The following is an 18,191-nucleotide window of genomic DNA, read 5'->3' as shown; positions in this document are numbered from 1 at the left end:
TCCAATAATCAAAAGAACTATCCGATGAGATTTGAACCTCGGAAATTACAGAAGGGTAGCAGAGACAGAAAAGCAGTAATTGATGCACGCAGTGAAACAAGGGAAGTTTTTCAAGATAAGAGCTGTCATGAGGGAGATTGGAGAAGAGGGTTAATGGTTGAGCCACTTGTGCATACATACGTATAAACCTACGATGATAGCCTGTGTGGCCTACGAAGCTTTGAACACCTTTCGGATTGATGGGAGGTGGTAACTTCAAGATTGCCACGATCTTTTCTGGTCAGGTGCTAAACCTTTGGCAGACACCACATGGCCTAGAAGTGTGCCCTCACTGACCAAAAAGTGACATTTGTTAGGATTGAGTTTTAGTCATGCCTCTCTGCACCTGAGGAAGACAGTAGAGAGCTGAGCGAGGTGCTCCTCTAGATTTTCCACTGGGGTTGAACATTGGGCACCTGAGAAGGTCGAAAAATCGTCCATGAAGATGCGAAGATGATCCGTAAGTAAAGGACAAAATATAAGATATACCGCTCGATTGAAGGAAGGTGGAGCGTTTTTCAACCCAAACGACATCCTAGTGTAAATAAAAATACCCCAGGGAGTCACAAAGGCCGTTTTCAGTTGATCACCTGGATGGATGCCCAACTGATTGTATCCACTAAACCCATCCATGAAACTGTACAAAACATGCCCTGCTACATCTTCGAGCACACGCTCAGTGAAAGGTGTGGGAAAACCATCAGGAATAGTTACCTTATTCAGCGCGCGGTAATCTACACACCCGAATTTTATTGGACTGCTTCTTAGGCGCTATCACCATGGGTGATAACCACTCAGAGTGCTCCACAGGTACAATGATCCCGGTCTCTTGCATTTTTTCGAGCTCTGACTTGACAGCCTCTGCATACTTTGGGTTGAGCTTATAAGCTCGGCCTCTGAGAGGCTTAGCTCCTTCAAACAGAGGGATTGTGTGGAGACCCAATTTTGGTGGGATCCCTTCCAAATCCTTGTAGGACCAAGCAAAAACATCCTTAAAAGAGTGAATAAAAGAAACTACCTGGTCAAGTAATGCGGGATGCTCCCATAACCAAGCTGCTAAGAGGACGTGCTGAGGGTTGTCAGGGTCGCCCAGGTTGACTTTTTTGACAGGGTCAGGAGGTGTAACTGTGGAGGGTACTTCAGAAGTTGAAAAATGAGTTGCCTCTTGGAGCTTCGAGACATCATGTGCTGGAGTTTGATCGATTGGAAACTCCGCATACTCTTCTTGTAACCATCCTGGTGGAAGCTCATCGAAGGGTAAATCTTCACACACCGACATAACAAGGTGCTTTAGAGTAGGCGGGGCATCCGACCTGAGAGATGTTAGAGGAAGGGGGGAATCATTGGCGAGTTCATGCAGAGGAGATTTTTCCCCCTTCGGTGATGTGTGATAGGTTCCCCGAGGCCGAGGGCTTCCATAAGAGGATCATCTAAATCATGAGAATTTGGGGCTGACCCACTTACTCCTTGGACTGGTCTACTGTCTGCTGTAGGACTTGTGACATCTGTGTGCACCTGAGGAATTGAAAGAGAGAGTGTTACCGGCACATGCGAGTTTTGAACAGAGACCACATAGCATGGCATCGAGGCGGTAGCTTCCAACCACTACAGAGCAAGTCTTCGTCAGACCCGTCAGGTGGGATGGGCTGCTCAGGGTCGGGGTTGGACTGTACTGACAATGAGCTGTGATGAACCACTGGATCCATACCTCCTTCGAGCCGAATTGGTTGCATGGGGGAGCCAGGAGTATGTATCCACATGGCGTCGTTGCCCCAATCATGAAGTGCCTTAGTATGCCTCAACCATGGTCTACCAATCAGCAAAGGAAATCCTCCCTCCACCTGAGGAAGACTGACCACCACAAAATCCAAGCTAAATGTGAAGTCTTGTATCATCAGAGACACCTTCTCTACTATGCCCATAGGGTAGACTGTACTCTGGTCTGCCAATGTAACAGTGAATGGAGCAGGTCGGGTAGGTTGCAGACCTAAGGCCAACATAGTAAATTCTGGCATCAGATTGATCCCAGATCCACCATCCACTATGACACCTGAGAATTGATGCACAAGAATAGACACAGTGAGACGAGGACTTTTGTAGACTCCAAGGGATGCACAGGTAGGTGCCCGCCACTAGGCCCTGCACCAAGGTACAGAGACTGGATGATGGAAAGGGTGTCACTTCTAAAATTTGCATCAAGTCAAAGCATGTCGTACGGTGACACTTGCTGAAAAGTGTTTTTCAAGATAGACTTTGTTGTGGGCTTGTTTCCTTTGATTAGAGCTTGCTCTGGTATCTTAAGCTTCTGCAAGTCCTCTACTGCTTCGATGAAAGCACCATCAATATCTGATAGAAGCGAGGTAGGTTGGCTCTTGACACTACCTGCTGGTTTGTCAGCTACTACTGGAGTTTGACTCATTTGTGTGACATGAGATGGAAAGATTGGACCGCGAAGGAGGCTGAGGCCAAGAGCAGCTCTCTATGCCCGTGTGAGCACCCCAGCCGGCTCTTCCACTTGCTTCAACCCTTCTTGAGAGGCAACTACAAGAGTGGAAGGCGGTGCCTGTGGAATGGAGCTTATTGTCATGAGGTTAAGATTTGGAAGTGTAAACTCCTGCTGGTTCTGGCTTGTGCTTGCAGATGTGGACGCTCGTTGTTTTGGGCAATCCTTACTATAGTCATCCCTAGCTTCAGGGCAATGTCGGCAAGGAGGGGACCCTTCTGGTAAGGGACATTTGCTCTGATAGTGTCCATACTCCCCGCACCTGTAGCACAAAATTGGCCTATTTGAGGGGCGAGGTGGTCTCGGCCCTTGCTGCATTGGACCGGATGCGGACGTGTAGAAGCTTTGGGGAACTGAAGGAGTACTAGCATGATAAAAGCTAGGGGATGTAAAGTTGTTGTGCATACCTTGCATAGGAGGTGTTGTCAGTAGAGGTGGCATCGGGTTCTGATGGCTATATGGTGACACCAGGTTTGATGCAGGTGTAAGCCCTTGTTGGAGAGAAGGACCTAGACTTTGTTGTATCTGCCGTAATCCCTTGATATAGTAGCAATCCTTGTCTTCATGCCCAGACTTCTCGCAGAAGTGGCAATAGGCCCGAAGGGGACAGTCCTGTGGAGGATGTCCTGGAGAGCGACACGAGCTGCACCATACCATAGCCTTAGTCTCTTGTTGAGACAGAAGCTCTTCTAGCTCTCTCTTGATTTGATCCAAAGCCTCAAGATGTGGGGGTTTCTCCTGGCGAAGAGAGATATTTTTCTCCTCTTGAAGAGCGCGTTGTAGTTTTAGGGCTTCAAGTTCTCTACGTAAAGAAGTCAATGGATTAGCAGGACTTTCCGAAAACACAGAGGGGGTCTCTATGTGAGGGGAGTTGTTGACCAGCTTCCTAGCCCCCTCTATCCTAGTAGCAGCTGCGATGAACTCCTCCAAAGTGGTGTCGGGTCGGAGACTCTCTCGAAGTTTTTGTTGAGAAGTTTTGGGAAGCGCCTTCTCCACCCACTTCTTCACCATGAATTCACCGGGTTGCTGAGGAAGCTTGGCAACCAGAGACTTGGTCTTAGTCATAAGCTCTGCAAAAGTCTCCTCTGGCTTGAGCATCATGTTGGCTAACTCATCCAACACCTTCTCTTGGTAGTCACCGGGCCTGAAAGCTGCACAGATCTGTTGCCTTAAGGCTGCCCAGGTTGCAAAATGGTTCTTTGCAAACTGGCTGTACCATTTGTCTGCTAAGCCATCCAAGGTGGATGGAAAGAGTACCAAATAAGCATCTTCCCTGTTAAGACCACGACCCCTACAGAGAGATACAAACCTCCTTGCATGGTCATCAGCATCTTCTAAAGAGAGTCCTTTGAATGTAGGGAACTTGATGTTTACCTTAGCCAAAACGCTAGCCAACGGCTCCATGGCCCCTTGCTAAGCCTGAGTCTGTTGCTCAATAGCCTGCTGTAGCAGAATAGGAGAGAGCTTTACTGGAGAAGGTGATCTGGAAGATGTGGAACCAGATGAAGGAATGGGTGATGTATGCGAAGGTATAGGTGATGAGGTTGATGGACTTCTACTAGGTACCAAAGGTCGTCTTCTATTATAGTACTTCAGAGGGCTCAGTAGTGCGCTTTGACGCTCGACTAACCGCCTTGTATGTGTTATGCAGTGACCACCAATCCAGCCAAGCTTTGGGCAGGAAAACCTTGAACTGGCTGAAGACTGGTCTAGACTCTACTAGACTAGGTAAGTGACTAGACCATGCTGGACCAGGGACAAGACCTAGACCAGGGTGGACCAGGGACCAGGGACCAGGGACCAGGTCTAGACCAGGGTCCAAGAGAACTGGATAGGGACGAGGACTGGTTGGACCGGACAAGGTAGGCGAAGCTCGGCAAGGTAGGCGAAGCTAGCTAGCTTCAAGATTTGTACCTCACAGAGTTAGATTTCAGTTGAGGTCCCACCGTGATCGCCAAAATAAGAGCACCTTAGTGCGGATAATGTGTCGTGCTCTCTACAGTGGGTGGTCCTCAGTGCAATGTGCGTGACAATCTCACTCAAACAGACTGAACAGAAAGAAAACAATAGACATCAACAGAGCTCACAGAGACACAACAGCAGACCAGAACATATGACTCGACTATCTCAAAGACTGATACAGACTCTGGCGTGGCAGCACACTCAGCCCAGCCCAGGACTCACAGGTACAATGGGGGTGTCGAGGCTCAGATGTGCCGGGATGGTGAAGATGTGCCCTGTGTATAGACTCACTCTAGACGACTACGTACAACCTACATGACCAAACTGCTACTCCTCATATATATAACCATAAAGAGCCACCAACAGCTCATAAATGACAACATCTAAGTCTATCTCCACTGAGTGGTGGTGATGACCTGGCCACGATGTCCACTAGACCACCGTATCCCTACCACGTGTCCCTGCCCGGCGTGACCGTCCAGTGTGGACCGGCCAGACCCAAGAACAACTGTACTAACTGTCCTGTGAAAGTGACACTGTAGCCTGCATCCCTGCCCAGTGTCCCTGCCCAGCACGACCGTCCAGTGTGGACCGGCTAGACCCAAGACCAACTGTACTAACTGTCCTGAGAGTGACACTATAGCCTGCTACAAGAGCGCATTGACACTTGCGAGGAACCCAGTTTTTCATGCTCGCACAAAGCACATTGAGGTGCATTACCACTATGTTAGGGAGAGGCTCTCAGCAGGAGAGATCAGCTTTGCTTATGTACCAACACAGGACAACCTTGCAGATCTTTTCACAAAGGCATTGTCTCGTGAGAAGCTTGAAGCGTTCCGCAAAGCTTTGGGCTTACTCCCCTTTGTGGACTCATCGTGTCCTCGGGGCATGGCACTTCCCTTTACTCATGTGCCAGCTCTCCTTCACCGCATCACTCCAGGGGAGATTTGTTACCATATACATGTGGTAGTGATGTGTGTGAACACACTAGGACCGCCCGGGCATTTTTTCCCTCTTTAGGAGGTTTTTTCCCCCGAGCATTGTATATACGCCCATCACTCTAGGGCTATCTATCTTTCCATTGCACACTGAGTAATACACTCTCTATTGTGTGCCTTGAGCTTCCTTCGTCTTCTCCAAGCTGTGTGTGTTTCTCTGCAACCCTAATTTCAACAGTTGCAAGAGACCGTAAACGAACAAGATGAAGACTTACGGGCACTTGTAACGGAGAATGGCACGCTAAGGGTTCTTGTGGTTGAGAATGAGAATCTCAAGCGGACACTGAAGATGCAAACAACACATTTGATGCAGCTTGAAGAGGAAGTCAAGGAATGTAAACGCTCTCTTGTGGACTTGAATGCTTTGAAGGAGCGCATGAGCAAAGTAGAGCATGACTATGTATTGAAAGAGGAGAAATTTGACACCATGAGCCGGGATATATGCGACATGAAAAATGTATGCACAAACAAGTCTTGGGCTGATATATGTGGTAGGAATGTGGTTCCTAATTCCTCCCTCATGCAAGCTATGGCTCAAACATAGAATGTTAAGAATGTGGATGTGAAGGAGTTGAAGGAACGGGAGCGACGTTCCAAGAACATAATTATTTGCGGAATTCCCAAAGAGAAGTTAGAGATGCCTCCTCTTGCCATTGTTACCGAAGATTTCTTCAAAATCCACTTTGGCATGTTCGGAGTTATGGTCTCTGGAGCACATAGAGTGGGTAAGCAAGGAGCTCCTCGCTCGGGAGACGGCCAATTGTATGCACCATGCCGAATGAGACGAAATGAAAGATTAACCTTGAAAATAGTTGGATCTATTTGAGGGATACAAAATGTTTTGTATGTGAAGATCGCACTATTAAGCAACAAAATATGCGTTGCAAGGCATATGAGAAAAAGAATAAGAAAAACAAGGAGATCTCTCACAAAGAAAATGTGCCCAAGGAGGAGGTAAGTCCCTCGAGCAAATAGAGATGCACGACCTATGAGACCGAGTTACATTTGAAAATATGCTTTTGGAATTGCAATGGATACCCATGGAATGCGGGGGTTGGCATTGATGAACTAACAAGCAAAGCCGATGTTGTACTTCTTGTTGAAACTTGGGAGCATGATACACAAAAGATTAACGGCTTGGAGGATTACAATGTACATTCATTGATGTGGTCAAATAATCTCAAGCAACAAAGAGGGCAAGAAGGGGTAGCATTATGGTTAAGAAAGGATTGAAAGATTTTGTGAAAGATGAAAAGTACAAACGTTATGTATGGCTGAAAATTATGACATCAAAAAGAGCACCCATTTTTGTAGCCGGTTACTACATTCCTCATCATGATTCCCCCTTTTATGCTTGCATGGATAGAGATCATCCATTTTTTTATTTAGAAGAGGACATTGCTTATTTCAAAGGCGAAGGTGATGTTATTGTATTTGGGGATATGAATGCTCGCACAAAAACATTGCAACATGATACTCTAACAATTTGATATGCTATACATTTCAAGGGAGTTGAAGGAAGTTCACTTGTATGATCGTACTTCAATGGATGAGAAAGAGCCGGATCACTATGGAAAGTTACTTTTATACATGTGTAATAGCACGGGTATGCTCATTGCCAATGGTGTATCTTTGTGGAGTGGAACCAATGGATTTACGTGTAGAAAACATAATGGGGATAGTGTGATTGACTATATGCTACTCTCCGAAGCCATCATGTATCGCATAAAGATTTTTATGTTTGGCCAATGGACCCCGGAATCAGACCATCGGACCTTTCTTATTCACCTTACATATGGAGAAGCAACTAAGCATGATAATCTCAACCAAAGGAAAGAGAATCTATCACTATGTATGAATTTCAAACGGGCACCAATGTACATTAAAATGGTTGAGCAAACGTTATGGATAATAAAGCTTCAATATGATGCACCATTGGAAACTAAATGGGAAGCTTTCAAGAAAGTTATTTGTTCTTGTGCCGGAGAATGCTTTGCCGTCAAGCATGTCCATGATATCAACAAAGATAGATCACACAAAAGGTGGTTTGATAAAGTGTGAGGTGCAACGGAAGTGAATGTTGAATTTTGCTCAAGATAAGTGCTCCGAACTGTGCTCAAGGGTTCCTTTTACTTACGGAAGGGAGAGCCTTCCGTTCCTTTAGTGAGAGAGTGCAATGAACACAAACAAAGTGGTGAACACTTTGAATGAAGGTGCTGAGACTGAGAGATAGAGAGAGAAGAATACGACAAACAAAGTGGTGAACACTGTGAATGAAGGTGCTGAGACTGAGAGATAGAGAGAGAAGAATACGACACAAGAATGTTGTCAAACCCTCCTCTGAAGGCCCCACTCTCTATGGCGAGAGCGGTCTACTATTGATTGCACAAATCTCTACAATGCAATGGACTCGCCGACGATGAGGACGACGACGAGACGGGCTGAAAACTGAAAACGCTAATGGCTGAAATCTGCAAATCTTTATCTACTGAATTATGACTCTATGTCGATGTGAGGACGGCAATGATGACGATGCGACGATGACGCGCTGAAAACGCAGATCCTGAAATCTGCGTTTTCCGGGCTGAATCTGCAAACTTCGGTGGATCTGACCGTGCAACGAGGATCTGCTGCGGGAAGGTGAGATCTGCAAGGTTTGGGACTTGTGGTGCGGAGTCTGACTGCTGCAAATGCAAAACGCTCATGCAAGGGGTGTTCTACCGCCGGAAATTTGCAAAAACGCTAAGGGTGTTGCTGCTCTCAAAAACGCTAGGGATGATTCTGTTGTTCCGCTAACGCTAGGGCTGATCTATGATCTGCTGTCGCCAGGCTGCTGCAAATGCAAAACGTTGGCTGATCTGCAATGCTGAAAACGTTGGGCTTTGTCTTGACTGAAAACGCTAGGTTTGCTATCGGGGGGGGAGTCTTGCTGAGAAGGTGCACTGCTGGATGTCTGGTCCCTACTGCCTCTTCTGCCAGAAAGTGCTAGCGCTAGGGTTTCTTATATACTTGCTTAGCTAAATTGCCCTACCCATTTCCCCAACAACAGTTAATAATAATAATAAGTGAAAAATGGCTAAAATAGGGAAAATAGGTCTATGCAGTGTAAAAATGCTCCAGATGGGTTCTGATGGTAATCTGATGATCATGATGTGTGCAACCAGAGAATATGCATCTACTATAAGTGTCTAGACATACACGGTCTGCGAACAGACTCACAAAAGTGCCAGAACACTTCCTAAGCTAACTGAACTGAACCCATGTCATGAAGTAGCTTGCCCATGTACACATAGGGTTTGATGTGCACGTGACATAAAGAATGTCAATATGCTCGAAAGTCTTTGATAAAGCTTGATGCAACTATGGACAAAGGCAACTATCAAAGTCATTTGCATACATGCAAGGCATTGATTCAAAAAAAGAGAAGAAGAAGGAAAGTAAAGGAACAACTTTTTCAAGTACAAGAAAAAGCACGTGCATGGGGAAGATTTTGAAGAAACTTGAGAGGCAAGCGGGTTGAGAATTTTGGTAGCTTGAGTCTTGTGAATATGTACACACATTGTAGGCAACTATATGAGAAACCAAATGCTGAAAAAATGCCATTTTATGGTTCATCCCATATACGCCCTTTTTTTTTACTATTAAGGATGTATGCGGTGGGCTTGAAAAGTTGACCACTCGCAAAGTGGGAGATCTTCAAGGTATCAAGCCGGAGATAATCAAATGGACGGGAGATTTTACACATGAGTGGATGTGTGACATGTTCAACCTTGCACTTCAACATGGTAAGCCTTATGATTGGAGTACTAATTGGATCAGGCCTTTGCATAAAGGAGGGGATGTAAAGAATGTAAGCAACTACGAGACTATAATGAATAGGTCTCTTATGGTAAAGTTGTTTGGGTGCATAATGGAGATGAAATTGAGTGATTGGGATGAAGAGAATGACAAGCATGCAAAAGAACAAGCGGGTTTTTGTTGATGCCATAGCACCATTGATTATCTTTGTCACTCTTCGTGTTCTCATAAAGGAAAGTCGGTTGAAAGGCAAGCAATTGTATTGTTGTTTGTGGACTTTAAGAAAGCCTTTGATATGATTCCACATAACAATTTGTAGAGAAGGATGGAAGAACTCCAAGAGCCAAGTGAGTTTATGCTTGCGGTTTCTTGAATCTATGAGAAGGTTATATGTCAATTGGGCATGGAAAGAGAAATTTCAGAAATTTTTGTAAGCACTAATGGGGTTAAACAAGGATGTACACTGTCACCAACTCTTTTTGGTTTATGCATCGATCAATTCGGACAAATGGTACTTGACTTTATGCAAAAAGGCATTGAAGATGTCACTATTTGCAATGCGGTAATCAAGCTTTTGTTGTATGCAGATGATGTAGTGCTTCTAGCACACACTTTAGAAGATGCACAAAAGCTTACGGTTGTCCTTGAGAACTTTTGCTTGCATAGTAGTGGGCTGATTGTGAATCAATCGAAAACAAAGGCTATGCTTGTGAAAACCAACCAGCCATGCATTGTGTACAACAATGAGACACTTGAAGTTGTTGAAACTTTGAAGTACCTTGGCCTTGAGGTTTCGTCCAATCACAAGTGGCATGAATGTGCTATGCATCGTTTGGAAGTGGGAAAGAGAGCATATTATGTATTTGAGAACATGTGTAATGTGGGAAACATCAAGTGTTTGGTTCTCGAGAAATACCTTTTCGACGTATTGGTGACACCAATTCTTCTTTATGGAGTTGGAAGTGTGGGGCGGGAGCATCTCAAAGTCTACTTGGAAAGAGTTTGAGAATGTCCAAAAGCATTTTCTTACAAAATTTCTCCAAGTTAAGACACAAACACCGTATATGCTCCTACTTGTTGAGTCGAGATCTCTTCCAATTGAGGTTAGGAGCATGGAAAGGGTTGTGGAGTACATGATAAAGATGCATCAAAACCCCTCACATCGACTTCCTACAATTGCATGGGAAGCAAGCAAAAAAGTTCAAAAGACGCATAAAAGCAAGATCTTGAGTACAGGATGGATGCAAGACATAAAGAAATGGTTTGGGAGATGGGATGCATTACACTTGCTACATGATGCTTCAATTGACTCCCAAGTGAATGAAGCTTTTCTACGACGCCGATGTATTACAGCTTGGAAGAAATTCGGTGGATCACGCTTCGTACATTACACCACCCATATTGCCCCCAACTACAAAACCATGTTCTTTGCTGAAAGAGGAAGAAATTCGGTGGATCACGCTTCGTACATTACACCACCCATATTGCCCCCAACTACAATGTTCTTTGCTGAAAGAGGAAACCGTACTCACACTTACATGCTTGACCCTATCCCCTTGACGGCGATACACACTATCGCAACCATTCAGCTTAGCTCCCATTCCCTTCGTGCGAGACGGGGCCTTGGGGCAATGGAGAAGAGTCAAAGCGACAGTGCACATTATGCTCAATGCAAGTTCGAGAGTCTGAGTACCACTAGAGTGCTTAGCTTTTGGTCACATCTGAACTTGCTTCTCTCACATTTTCAGCCATGACTTAGACCTATACACTTTCCTCTTCCAGCCACAATGTGGGCTCTCCATTGCGACTCTCATCACCACAATTTTGGAGCATCGAGAGTCAATCATCAGCCATACAAATACTACATCACATGTAACTTTGGCCCTTTAGGTCATATTTGACCTCCGAGGACAATAATAAAATCTCTCTCTCTCTCTCTCTCTCTCTCTCTCTCTCTCTCTCTCTCTCAATCTTGAGCCTCCATCATCCATGGGCCATAGCACATGCTCTCTCTCTCTCTCCCTACATCTCCCTTTAACCTACCTCTCCCTCTCCCCCTAAAATCTATATAAGGCTTGCCCACCCTCTCTTCTTCTCCATCAACTTACAAGTTACCACCTCCCCTATCTCCCTCAAGCTCTCTCCATTCATCAAGCCCCCTACTCCATCAATCTCCCTTCAAAGTTCATCTCCATCAAGCTCTCTCCAAGCCCTCAAGAGTCAAGCACCAAGGCTCCCTTCATCTCCTTTAAGCTCTCCATTATTCCATCAAGATCCATTCATCTCCATCATCCTCCCTTCATCTCCTTTCAGCCCTCCATCACTCTCCTCACTATCCATCTCCTTCAAGCTCTCCATCACTCTTAAGTTATCTCCACTTCCCATCTCCTTCAAGCTCTTCATCACTCTCATGTTCTCTCCTCACTCCCCTGTCAAAGGTGGTAGTAGAAGATGCAATGAAGTCTCTCCTGTAGGCTCTAAAAATGTATGATTTCTTTTTTTGCATAATACATTACGTCAACGTACATCTAATTTTTTTTAGTTCGATTAGTACCGCACGTTTTCGTACATGTAACCGTCGTACTTGACCGTATGTGTCAACCCTGGTGTGTCGACCATAGCAGAGGGCACCTGAACCACCACGTACATGCATGGTGGTGAAACAGGTGAGAAGTGGATGTTTGGCAAAGGAGATCCTCTAGTGTATGGCTGAAGTGCTTGAAGTGTGGAGCATGCCAATCTTTCTGGATTATCAATAGGAGCCCGAACAGGCAAGATATGGCCAGTCAAAAATTTGTCAAGTGCCAGTTATGGGCCAAATTGACAGCATTGGTTGGCGTGCCATCAGGCGTTTCTTGGGCCCATCAGAGTTCTTAAAGGTAGTGTGGGTCACGTGGAGTTAGCTAGAGTTGACGGCACTCTAATCACAGTCCAGTTCAATAAGATACTGAAAGTCAAATTTGGCGGCAATTGCCAAGAGTGCAATGCCAAATGGTTTTTTGGTATTTTGACTGCCTCGGTCGACGGGCCCGGCAAATTCAAAAGGCAGCGGGATCTACGTGGATTGAAGTCGGGGAAGTGGAGCTTTGGTGGAGTTTTACGGTTCAAAGATTGGAACTCTAAGCACAGAATTGTGATTGCTTAAAGTGGTGGAGGGGAAAAAAGTTTTTGGGAAGTTTTTGTGGCATTTTAGGAGGGTTTTGAAGGGCGGTTCCTCTAGTGCCGCCACGTGGCATGTGCGAAATCCCACATGCGCAAGGAAAAGAAGACGGTAGAGGCTTCATATGCTTGAGCGCGTCCTTGTTGGGGGTATGAAGTGGACAGGAAGAGGGGGAGCTTGTCTCCCTTAGCCATGGCGGTGAGCACACAGGCACTGCGCAAGTGGCGCTCCTGGCGGGTTTTGGCGGGGCCGGGTCACGGCGTGCGAAGCTAATGATGATGTGGCAAGGTGCTCACGGGGCGCATTCAGATCGGGAGGGCTTCGCCCACCCACCCCCCAAAGCTTTTATGAAGGCAACGCTCACAAGGGAGAAACGACGGCGTCGTTTCCCCCTTGAGTAAAGGGCAAACTCATATGCTGAGGCTGAGAGAGAGAGAGAGAGAGAGAGAGAGAGAGAGAGAGAGGGGAAATTGAAGTTGAGCCGGGTCATACACTGCCCCAAGTGTGTAAATGAGGACAAATATCCCCAAAAAGAGTGGCCAGCTATCTAGACGAGCCAAACATGCTGAAAATAAAGGGCCCCCCCTCCCCCCCTATAAAGGGATTTTTGGTTTTGTAAGAAGGGCTTTTTCGCCACTAAGAAGGAGGATGCTGGTGTGGGAGAGAAGCCAAATGGAAGGTTGTTGAGCCTGTGCTTTATGGCATGCCGAGAAGCGGCTATCGTGATGTGAGCAAAGCTGTACAAGTATTTTTTCTTGATGAATGGAAGTCCCCCCATTAAAGTGCATCTTTGTGTCGCCTCGGATCCCCTTCCCCCTTTTCTTCTCTACTTTGTTGCAAGAGTTTCGGGTGGGTGATGGCAGTGGTGCCCCCCCAATGTTGTAGTGTGCAAAGAGAGAGGGAGAGTGTGGTGTTTGTGTGGGAAACGGCGACATTTGATGGCATTTATGGGTGTGTGGTAGATTGTGGTCTGTGTGAGCGAGAGTTCGTCCAATGGTGTGCGAGTGCGTGTATGCTATTGGAAATTGAGTGATTCGAAGGTGTTTTCTGAGAGGAAAGGGGTGCTATGAATACCCTGGGCTATAAGGAGACTTTTCGTTGTGTGGTGGGTGTGTTCCCCATTCCCCATCTCCATCTTCTGGTGTCCCCACGGAGGAGCACACCAATTGCTCCTTGGTGATGTGTTCGTAGGCAAAGATGTGGCAAAATTTGGGTTCGATTTTCAATGGCGATGAAGATGCAGACAAATGGCTAGCAGATTTTGAGTTGTTTATGTTGTCGTTGCAAATGTGGAGTGATGAAGAAAAGTTGCAGGCATTGCCATTGGTGTTTCGACGTAAAGCGGAGGCCTGGTTCGATGGTTTAGAAGATGCAAGCAAACAGAACTGGATTCATGTTCGAGATCAATTTCTTCACAAGTTTCGAAGGGTGGTGTCGGTTGTTGAAGCGGATACAAGGATCACAAGGCTGCGACAAGGTGTAAGTGAAGATTTCAATGCTTTTGTGGATAAGTTTGAAGCATGCTGGAAGGATTTGGTTACTGTTACCCAAGTGGCCAATGTAGAATTCTCAAGTTGGAGAGGTTTCTAGCGTGGTTACTAACGATGCGATATGTGATGTTAAACAAGTTATGACAGAAAATATCCATGCAAGGACTCATTATGTTGAGGTCGTCTAGCGGTCACACCAAGGCAAGTCCCCTCTCACAGGCGCACCACAACTACAACCTCAAGTATACAGTGTTTATGTTTCCTATGCTCAAGGCGCATGGTCCTACGGGCAATGGCAGGTCCTATAGTTCCCAAAGTAAGAGAGGCTCAAGACGCAAGGTCCTACGCACAATGGCAGGTCCTATAGTTCCCAAAGTGAGAGAGGCATACTTGGATGAAATGCTCAATCAGACTTTTTTTGTAAATATTTTTTTATTAATTTACAAGTGTGAAACCTCAAAGTGAAGAAAACCCATCAAAAAGATCAGATACAAAAGAAAGAACATGGAAGTGTTCTGTAATGTGAAGGATCCAAAAGCATACATAGAGACGAAAAAGCAGAATAAGAGGAGGATGGGGAATTGTGCACGAAAGAGATTATTATCTCTCTCTTACCCAAAAGTCCTAGGTAGCACCCATCCATTACTAAATATGATCAAACACCTTATGGATAACCACAACCCCTAAGACGAGTTTCTCAAACCAAATCACTCAAAAACCCACATAATTTAAAAGTAGACCGGAGATCCGATGAGGGAAAAACTCAGCATAACTCACCATAGCTTGTATGGAAATACTCAAAAGGAGAGCCCCATGACCATGCATGGCATTGGGTTGACAGCTTGGGAGAGGTTATGTTTGTTATGTTTGTCTCTCAATACTCCCGATCAGATCATCACCTAGAGAGTACCAACCTCGCGCATTGACACATTCTATATGGGTGACCTCCTTGGTGCAAGGGGGGGCTGCAGGGCCATTCTACTAGCTTCTCCTCAAATCTTGCGCTGCTGATGCTTGTTATTGAGGATGGAGTGACGGAGGCAGGGAGAGCTTGGCAGGTACAGTGGAGGAGATGTGGTAGGCTGTGATGAGCTTAGAAGGGAATGCAGCCCAAGTGGCAACTGATGTAATCACCCGCCGAACGGATGGCTTATCGAAACACTTAAACTTGCAACTGAAAAACTCAAAATAATGAAAAGATCACACTTGCACTTAATAGATGACACGAGAATTTTACTCCAGAGAGCATGGCCCTCAAGTCGAGCTCCCTTGTCACCATTTCTTTATTATTGATCAAGAAACTTTTACAACTGTGCAATCATGAACTCTCGAATCTTGTGTTTACAGCTAAGGCTCAACCTTGTATGTAAAGGTTCTTGACCAAAAAGCAACCTTAAAAAGCATACGCTATCAAAAGCGATTCTCAAAAGTCTATTGCTTTTTCCAAAGGTGCCCAAATCTGCCGAGTCATCACCTTTTCCGTACAAGTTGCTACATCATCACGTCTGTCAATTGCAGCAGAAAAAGCGGTAGATTTCGAGGGCTGGTCTAGTGCACTTTTGGTCCGTGCTACTTCCATGTCATCACATCGTCACGTACCCCTCTCTTGAAGAAGAATAATTGAGAAGCTATTGAACAGCTCAGAGATTGGGCTTCGAGGGTTCCATATTTCTATTTGAGATGAGGAGCTGTCAGATGCGAAGTTCACTGACGACATTACACTGTACTTGCATGGCCAGGAGGCCAATTTGCGACGGGGCTAGCAATCTTCTGAAACATTTTTGTAACTTTGGGTGTGCTGATCGTTTGGCGCAAGACGGTTGCTTTTTAGGTTGGTCAGTCACCCACTCCCAATTGGTCCCATAGAGACGCTTTGCGATGGATTCCTTTAGGGACACCTCTGCAATACTTGGGTTCCCAGGTAGGCCCAAATCAAACACCGGAATTGCACCCCTCATGTGGTAAGGAGAATTGTGGTCTTTTTTCAGCAGAGAAATTGTCATGACCAACCAGGCGCTTTTGATGACAATATGGTACATTATATCTCACTCGATTTTCTTGAGTTCCTGTATTGGTTAGATCGACCAGCTTATCAAGAACCTATTACGGTATGGTAGAGATGGACAGCTTACACATGCCATATGGGGACTCATGGAGCCATTGCATATTGGCCCCTCCAAGAGGCGCCCCTTTCATCATTTCTTTATATTAGTGAAAAATTGCTGTTACAACTGTCCTTCGACACATCGAAGGTGATGTCCAAATATAAACGAAATGAACCCCGTCAATCCCTACCGACAATGATTTAGCAACAACTGGATTTCATGACCATTGGGGAACCCATAAGCAGCTAAAGCATTCGCTACATAAAACTGGCCCAAAAGGAACAACAAAATAACCCACACAAGGGAATCTGCAATCATTGAAGGAATTTCTGGGAAGCACAAAGGCTTTGTAAGGTGCAGCGGAAGTGAATGTTGAACTTTGCTCAAGATGAGTGCTCCGAACTGTGCTCAAGGTTCCTTTTTACTTAGGGAAGGGAGAGCCTTCCGTGCCTTTAATGAGAGAGTGCAAGTGATCACAAACAAGTGGATAAACACTGTGAATGAAGGTGCTGAGACTGAGAGAGAGAGAGAAGAATACGACACCAGAAAGTTGTCAAACCCTCCTCCAAGGGCCCCTCTCTCGACGGTGAGAGAGGTCTATGCTATTGATTGCACAAATCTGGTACAAGACACTGATGCAAGTCCTGAGGCTATGATGCAATGTGTTCTAGGGTGTCAATGACGGTGACAACGAGGCTGAATTTGCTATCTGCTGGAAGGGGAGAATCTGCTGGCTTCTGTGTTGCTGAAAACGCTGTTTTAGTGCTGTCTAAAAACGCTGGTTCATGCTGTATAGAAGCGCTGAGTTTGCTGTTGTAGACACGCTATGGATCCTGGCTGAAATCGCTGCTGTGGTTGACTGAAAACGAGAACAGAGGCTGAAAAACGCTGAGATTTAGAGCTGAAAAACGCTGATCTGCAATGCTCCAAAGGCTGATGAAAAACGTTGGCTCTTGCTTGAGGAAAACGCCAGGTCTTCAATGGTTCTTGCTTGAGAGAGATCGAGAGATGCCTACTGCAAGTTCACTTGCCTGTGCACTTCCTGCTCTTTTGCCAGATAAGCCTAGCGCTAGGTTTGCTTATATATATCTTAGCAAAATTGCCCTACCTAGTTCCCAACAAAAGTCACTTAAAAAATAATAAGTGAAAATTGGCGAAATAGGGAAAATAGGTTTTATGCACTGGAAAATGCTCCTGATGGTTTCTAATGGTATGCTGATGATCATGCTGTGTGCAACCAGAGGATATGCATCTACTCTAAGTGCCTAGGCATGCATGGTCTGCGAACAGACTCACAAAAGTGCCAGAACACTTCCTAAGCTAGGCTAACTGAACCCTTTTCCTGAAGTAGCTTGTCCACATGCACATAGGGTTAGATGTGCACGTGACAGGCTTGGCTCATGATTCTTCACGTTAACGGCTTCCTTCCTCCCAGACATGGTTTTCACTTGAGATGCAACAACGTGGTCAGCTAGCTCAGGGCGAGCAATGGGCTATGAGACAATGCAGGAAAGCCTGGCCATTAGGCTACAGGAGAGGCACCCTCAATAGTCTCCTATGCCGGACTTCTCGACAAGAATATGCACTTGGGAGAGAGGCCTTTTTCAAGGGGCGACCCAAGCCTCCTGCTGTAATAATTCGCACCTTCTGGCTTGAGCTGATCCAGACACTCAAAGCACAGTATGAGAGCATCCATAGCAGCTCAGACAGGCTGAGAGATGGCGTCAAGCATTCATTAGTTTGGAGCGGCCAGGACCTTTATTCACAGTGGAGCATGGTCTTCACTAGCACTACATGCCAAATGGTTGGCTTCTTCCCCCTCCCATTCTCTGATGTAGCCATTTGCATAATTTTTGTCAGTCGATTTCAGAGGGTCTACCCTCTTTGTACAGTTTACACTCACGATAAGGGTCATGTAGCCTCTTGCGCAGTTTAGAAGGATCTTGACTAGTCAGCATTGCTGCACTAAAATAGTCCCTGTCCACATAAATCTATGAATGCCGGCAGACATGGCTAATTATCACTTACATGGCCCCAGAGGATGTACATGCATCAATTTTTATGCGGTTGCTCTAGATAGGTCACTCATCCAACCATAAACCTTATGATACAAGCCAGATTTCGTGACTGTATCAA

General features: G+C 45.7%; 1 protein-coding gene across 4 annotated transcripts in view; it reads right to left on the bottom strand.

Moving 5' to 3' along the window:
- The window catches only part of LOC147455475 (uncharacterized), a 114,814-nt gene that overhangs the window by 79,083 nt on the left and 17,540 nt on the right, over window positions 1-18,191 (bottom strand). The window lies entirely within an intron of this gene.

Source organism: Adiantum capillus-veneris, chromosome 6 (genome assembly GCF_014529385.1).
Source record: "Adiantum capillus-veneris isolate H3 chromosome 6, ASM1452938v2, whole genome shotgun sequence".
NCBI classification, from domain to species: Eukaryota; Viridiplantae; Streptophyta; class Polypodiopsida; order Polypodiales; family Pteridaceae; genus Adiantum; species Adiantum capillus-veneris.
This window is presented reverse-complemented; position numbering and strand designations above follow the sequence as displayed.